Source organism: Ursus arctos, unplaced genomic scaffold (genome assembly GCF_023065955.2).
Source record: "Ursus arctos isolate Adak ecotype North America unplaced genomic scaffold, UrsArc2.0 scaffold_21, whole genome shotgun sequence".
Taxonomy (NCBI): domain Eukaryota; kingdom Metazoa; phylum Chordata; class Mammalia; order Carnivora; family Ursidae; genus Ursus; species Ursus arctos.
The window spans coordinates 40,120,402-40,127,117 of record NW_026622886.1 but is presented as its reverse complement, the minus strand read 5'-3'; the positions used below and the strand labels follow the sequence as shown (position 1 = coordinate 40,127,117).

At 41.2% G+C, this 6,716-nt stretch overlaps 1 protein-coding gene across 2 annotated transcripts in view; it reads left to right on the top strand.

Moving 5' to 3' along the window:
* The first annotated feature begins 240 nt into the window (after positions 1-240).
* Positions 241-6,716, top strand: part of RAP1B (RAP1B, member of RAS oncogene family) — a 44,135-nt gene continuing 37,659 nt past the window's right edge. Inside the window, exon 1 of one of the 2 annotated variants that reach the window (XM_026500081.4) lies at positions 241-438. The gene's annotated coding sequence lies outside the window, so the exon portion shown is untranslated. The remainder of the gene's footprint in view (positions 439-6,716) is intronic. The other variant, XM_044384627.3, reaches the window with a different exon arrangement.

Genomic DNA, 6,716 nt, shown 5'->3' with positions numbered 1-6,716 from the left:
ACTGAGGTCAGGGAAGTCGACACGAGCATCTGCCCCGAGCCAGGTGGCCCAGGCGACGCTGAACGGGCACTAGAGGTGGGAGAGAAACACCGCCCAGAACTCGCCGCGAAGGGGCCGCGTGTGTCCGGCCTGCGTTGCGGCGGCGCGCAAGGCCCGCCCCCTCGACTCCCCTCGCTCCGCCCCTCGGCCCCGCCCCTTCCCCGGCCGCGCACCCGCGCGCCCCGCGCGCCCCGCCCGCGGACGGAAGCGAGAGCGAGGCTGAACGCCTGACGTCAAGGCGACACCGCCAAACCTCGCCCAGAGTCAGGCGTGTAAACCAGCCGGAGCGGCGGCGGCGGCGGCAGCGGCAATACCGCCGTGGCGCCGGGAGCAGCGACCCGGAGGAAGCGCGAGGCGCGGGGCGACGCGGGCTGCGGAGACCCGGTGACAGCGTGAGAGGTTCGCAGAATGTGTGCGTGGCCGCTGAGGGGAGCGGCGGCGGCGGCCGCGCGGGGCGGGGGCCGGGCGCCGGCTGAGGGGAGCGGGTGGGGTGCGGCGCGGGCCGGGCGGGGCGCGCGCGGCGGTCAGGGACCCTGGCGGCGGCGACGGCGGCTTCACGGCGCGCGGCAGGTGGTGCGAGGGCCCGGCACCCGGCCGGCGAGCGCGCTGCCTCCCGGGCCGGCGGGGACGAGCCGCCGCCGCCGCTGCCGCCGCCGCCGCGGGGGAACAGCGCGCTTTGCGGAAGGGGTCAAATGTCTGAAATATGGCGGAGGAAGTGAGAGCCCGAGGACCCCCCCCCCCGCACCCGCTCGCTCCCTCCCTCCTGCCCGCGGCCGCCGCAGCTTCTCTCGATACCCGCCGTCCGCCGGCGGCTTCCCGGAGCACTCGTCCCCCGCCCCGGAACCCCCTCGCTGGCCACCTCGGTGCCCTCCTGGGTGTGGGTGGAAGTTAGAACGGAAACCAGAAAGTTGTCCTTTGAGAAGACGCAGCTTCCCCCAGCCCCGAGCCAGGACGAGGAGCGTTCGGGGGAAACCACTCCCCGGCGCCCTGCAGGCTCCAGCCTGACAGGGAAAAAGTTTGCCTGAAACGGGACTGGTTTGCTCTATTTGTTGCGGGAAGTGGCAGGAGGAAGGCAGCGGAGGGAGCCCCACCTAGTCTGGCAGCAACCACCGCGTAGGGAAAATCTGTTAAAGGGGCCTTTCCCTTCGTCAGCAAGAGGAAATCTCTCTTACAGAGGGAGACAAAATCCAGGAAGTTTGTCGTCTTCTCTTTTTCGCCATCTCGGTGTGTCTAATCCTAAAACTGTCAGCACCATGAGTTTTATTTAAAACTACCCCCAATTACCCGGGCCATTTGGATTTTTCTTCTGAAAAGAACTGATGACTTTTGGAGAAAAGATCATCCTTGAGAGTTTAAAGCACAAGATTTGCTTCCCCTTCGCTCCTCCCCCCCCCATTTAGTTTAGCAAAAAATTTTGCCCTGCAACTCTTGTGTGGAAGGAACATAAGCAGTTCTGTATTACAGTAACGGGAAATTACATTTTTAAAGGGGTGGAAATTTGACATTAAATGAACATTGTGATTTTAATATTTTAAGATTAACTGGATTTTTGTTTTGCTGGTAGCATCTAATATATATCGAGTGCTTACAACTTAAAGCTTCTAACTCGCAAATTTATTTTTGACTTTTTTTTTTTTGTAGTTAGACTGCTGTTTAGACTTGCTCAACAAAATCGTATCTACTTAGCAAGAAGTAACTATCAAAAAGGGAGACGTTCATTTAGCTTCAAACTCCTATCACTCCTAAAAGCTGACTCTTGAATAGTATTTGAGTCATAATGGAGTCATGGGACTTTTTAAGGGCCGGAAGGGACTATTTAGATCATCCAGTCCCACCCTCTCATTTTATGGAGGAGGAAACTGAGGCCTAGAAAAGATAAGATTAGTTAGTGGCCTTGGTGACTTTTAGGACAGTATGTAATAGAGAACCAGGAGGAAGAAATAGAATATTTTCATAGTGAAATTACATTTTTACAGGATAACAATCATATACAGGATGTTAGTACCTTAGTCAAATAGTGTGGAAGAACACATTGGTTTTAGGAGAGGAAATTGATACTCAAGGAGGTTAAATAACTTTAAGGGCAAAGAGCCCTGAATGATAGTCTTATTTGAGCCCTTCTTGCTTTTAAACTCTGCATGACACAGTGTTTTCACTTGGATTTTCTTCTTTGGCATTTTCAATAAATCATGAGGTTGCCTTATCTGAGGAAGCCACAAAGTAAATCTTTAAAACACCTGTAGCCAGTTCACTTTTAATGTGCCAGGTATCAGAATACAGCCGAAGAAACCGATAATAAACTGGCTTAATTTAAAAATGTGATAGAGGGCATGAAAACAATTGCTCTGTCTTTTGCATTCTCCCAATAACACCCCCCCCTTCCACTCCATGAAAGTCGTCTGTTTCTATGACACCTATCACCTCCAACATTCTGTTACTGTTCTGTTATCATTATTCATATGATTTTTGTTATCTATTCCACTAAGTTGTAAAATTCAAGGACAGGATGTCTTCTTTGTGTGCTCCAAAGCACTGGCATGGTACATTGCACGTAGATAATACCAGTTTGTTAAATGTAAGCATAATGAGGGTAGGGACCATTGCATTCCCCATTGTATTCTTAGTTCCTAGAACCTTGCCTGTGCAGATAACAGGTATTTAGTATTTAGCCTTAAGATGAACTGTAGTGAACATTTGAAGAGAACTTTGTCTTCCTTCAAAAAGAAACATTTCCACATTGGCTTTGGAATCCTTTTAACTTTACAAATTGATTTGCATTTTACCCTCAAAGCAATCCTTATTAGAATTCCAATATAGGTTTCCAATATTTTCTCTTAGCCATATAAAGGAAAAGTGAACCCCCATGGTAAGGAGCCATCATGTAAGGAGCATCTATTGAGATGTAATAAAGAGCTAATCATAAAACTTTGATCATGTACATAAATACCGTATTAAGTGCATCTTCTAGTGTAATTCAAGACTAGTAGAAGACCTATCCAGAGGTTGATAACATGGTAACTAACTATACATGTTGTTTTAAATAGAAAGTCTGTGGTTTGGATGAGAAATTGCTCATGTTCAAATTTGGCTTTTGTAGTAGGTACTTGATGAATATTTGTTAAGGGAGTGAAATTAATCAGTGAAACTGGATCTGAATACAAAGAAAATTTGGCTGTTTTACACAGGTGTTTATTTTTTCCCCCAAATATGTCATTTTAAATAAGCAATTTTATTATTGAATACCAACATCTCACTGGTACGCACGAGTCATTTTCCTAGGCTTAACAAAATGTGTTCTGTGTATGTATTGATGAAGAAGGTGGGTATTGATCAGTGCTAAATTTGACACACCAGGAATAGTTTCGTATTTATGAACTACATAGTCGAAAGTGCTTCTTTTGTTGTTGTGGCAGTGATGTCACATGTTCATTCAGTCTATAGAAAGACTTTGATAAGATTGATCTTAAACTCTGTAAGACCACATAAGGTTGTGATTAAATAAATACCTTGATTATTTTTCCCCTCTTGTCATTTTTGAGGACTCCATAGTCTTAGAGATTAGGCTGAAGTTTTTACTGTTAGCCTTTTCAAGTTGAATTTCTTGTAGAAAAAGTTAAGAACAGACATTTTGGCTGATGGCAATGATTCTTTGTAACATTGGACAAATTTTTCAATAAGCAGGAATACTGTACCATGTTCTGAAACACTTGTGCTGAAAGCCTAATATTTTTCAGTGTTCTTAGATATTTTGCAATAGTGTCTGAAGGTACTAATTACCATTTGAGGACTTAAGTCTTTAATTTATTCTTTGGAAATCTCATGAACACATTGGAAGCAGTAGCTACAAAGACTAGAATGAATTTATCCATTTGCAAGAAAGACTGGCTTGCCATATATATGTATATATATAAAATCTGTTGTACTTTGAGCCTAGTTGAACACTGGATTCTAAAACCAATCCCTTTAGTCATAGAATTTCTATTTTAAAGAAGAGAGGGTTATGCCTTTAAAAAATTGAAACCACTTTTTATAATATTCCACAAACAAAAAGAAATACCACTATTCATACTTCCATACACTGGTGTGTTTATTCCTAGTGTTAGTCAAATTAAGGGTATACAGCAACTGATTATTATTTCAGTAGTGATTTAGAAATAATTTTTGCTCAGCATTAATAGAGGATCAAGAATTTTGAAACTCTTTCCAAAGAGCCTTAAAACTTACAAAAGAAAGAAATAAACATTTAGGGAAATGTACCACATTTTAAATCATATTTAAATTATTTATCAAAAAAATATCTGCGACATGAACTGAAGAATTTCCATCTGGTTTTTATTATACAGAACAGTATTCTGGAATATAACTATGATTAAAATTGATTGTATTTGAGGTACTTGAGTACTAGAAATATGTTCACTCTTAAATTAAGAATCCTAGTCTCTCTAACCATAGAGAGTAATTATCTAATGTTCTGATTTTGGATTTTACATTGAGCTGGTTTCTAAAGCTTACTCTTGTAGTTATGCTATTTTATAATTTTGTAGTTAAGCTGCTTTGTATACCTTATATATTATATACATATAACCAACGAGACCTTTTACATTTAAACCAGATTCTGATCTCATGAGATAATTTGCTAGGTAATCTTTTCCTGTGGTGAGGAATTGAATGTTTTTAACTTTTGTACAAGTAGGCTCAATAAGGATGTTAAAGGAAGAGAGCATTTATTTAAACAGTTATAAATAATTTTGATTGCATTAAATTATTGACTTCTTGGAATCATCACCTTCACTACATTATAGATGTTGCTGAGTTTTTCAGTAGTTGCTTTGAAAATTTATTTCGGTAAATATGTACTTTTAATAAAATAGATTTTTTCTTATATTCAAAACTTGGCATTTCATTAAATAACTTTATTTTGAAAATATACAATGAACTGATTGCCCCAGTAGTGGATTACCTCTACCTGTTGCTTTCCTCTTCTTTGCCTTGTAGAAAAGAAAAAAGATGAAAGAAAATCTGTTTTGTCCATTTAATAGCACTTTTTGGCAACAGCTTCTGGAAAGGAAATGGAAAATGTTACGTAAAATAAAATTCTAATTATCTGTGTCTTCTAAAATTTATACTTCTAAAGTTTATGCATTAGAATATATTTTTCCATATCACTTCATTCTAAAAAAAATTGGGAGACTTCCTGAAAGTTCTCAGTTAATGGGACTGAGGATGTCAATAAAATAAAAACTGTAAATATAAACTCTGTTTAATTAATAGGTTTTGGGTATCAAAGTGGTATGCATATTGCATCCAACTGTTACTTTGTGTTTGAAAGCTACAGTGAGACTATTACTATTATTACATAATGCTAGCAAAGTTATAGCTGCTTCCTAGGATTAATAAGTTATGGTTATGCTCCTTGATAACAAAACTCAGGAATCCCTGGGTAATCTTGAATACTGTATAGATAATGAAGAAGGATAGGGATGAAGCATATAAATATGTGTGTCTGTTTTCTTCTCTTGAAATTGTGCAACTTGAGATATTGCATTGAATTTGTATTGGTAAGACTGTTAAGTTTTTAAATGTATGTCTTTTGAATTTTCTTACTAAAGTGTTTAGAACAAAGTATAAAGCAAAAATTTAATGTCCCTTAAAATCCCATCAGTACAATGAATTTTTTTAAGATTTTTTTTTTTTTTAAGATTTTATTTATTTATTCGACAGAGATAGAGACAGCCCACGAGAGAGGGAACACAAGCAGGGGGAGTGGGAGAGGAAGAAGCAGGCTCATAGCGGAGGAGCCTGATATGGGGCTCGATCCCAGAACGCGGGGATCATGCCCTGAGCTGAAGGCAGACGCTTAACGACTGCGCCACCCAGGCACCCCCAGGACAATGAATTTTTAGACAAAATTCATACCTCCTTTTTTGAACCTTTCCTACCTCCTTGGTTCCTCAGTGGGAACAGTGGCATATACTTAGAGTTGTTGTGGATTAAGTGGAGTATTATCCGTAAATGATTATAAAAGAATATACTAATGTAGTATTAGTTTTTGTTCTGTAAAACGTTTCTCTGTAGCATCGCTTCTCTCAGTTGAAGTTATTCATTAAGGCATGAATAAGGACTAAGAAAGAATAATTGTGATTATGAACAGCTTAACAAATTGTCTAGCTCAGGGGTTTTCAGAATATACCCCAAGGAATCCTGGGGATTTCCTGGACATTTTCCGGAGTCTGCAAATGCAAAACTATATTTACAATAATATTGAGATGTTCTTTGCGTTTTTCACTGTGTTGACATTTGTAGCAGTGGTACAAAAGCAATAGTGAGTAAAACTTCCGGCACCTTAGAACAAATCGAGTCAGAGCACCACGCTGCATTCATAGTCATTGTATTCTTCACTGCTATGCATTTAAAAAACAAAATACTTTGGCCTAAATGCACTTGATGAAGAAGTTAAAAAAAATTTTTTTTTTTTTTTTTTAAAGATTTTATTTATTTGACAGAGATAGAGACAGCCAGCGAGAGAGGGAACACAAGCAGGAGGAGTGGGAGAGGAAGAAGCAGGCTCATAGCAGAGGAGCCTGATGTGGGGCTTGATCCCATAACGCCAGGATCACGCCCTGAGCTGAAGGCAGACGCTTAACCGCTGTGCCACCCAGGCGCCCCCTTTTTTTTTT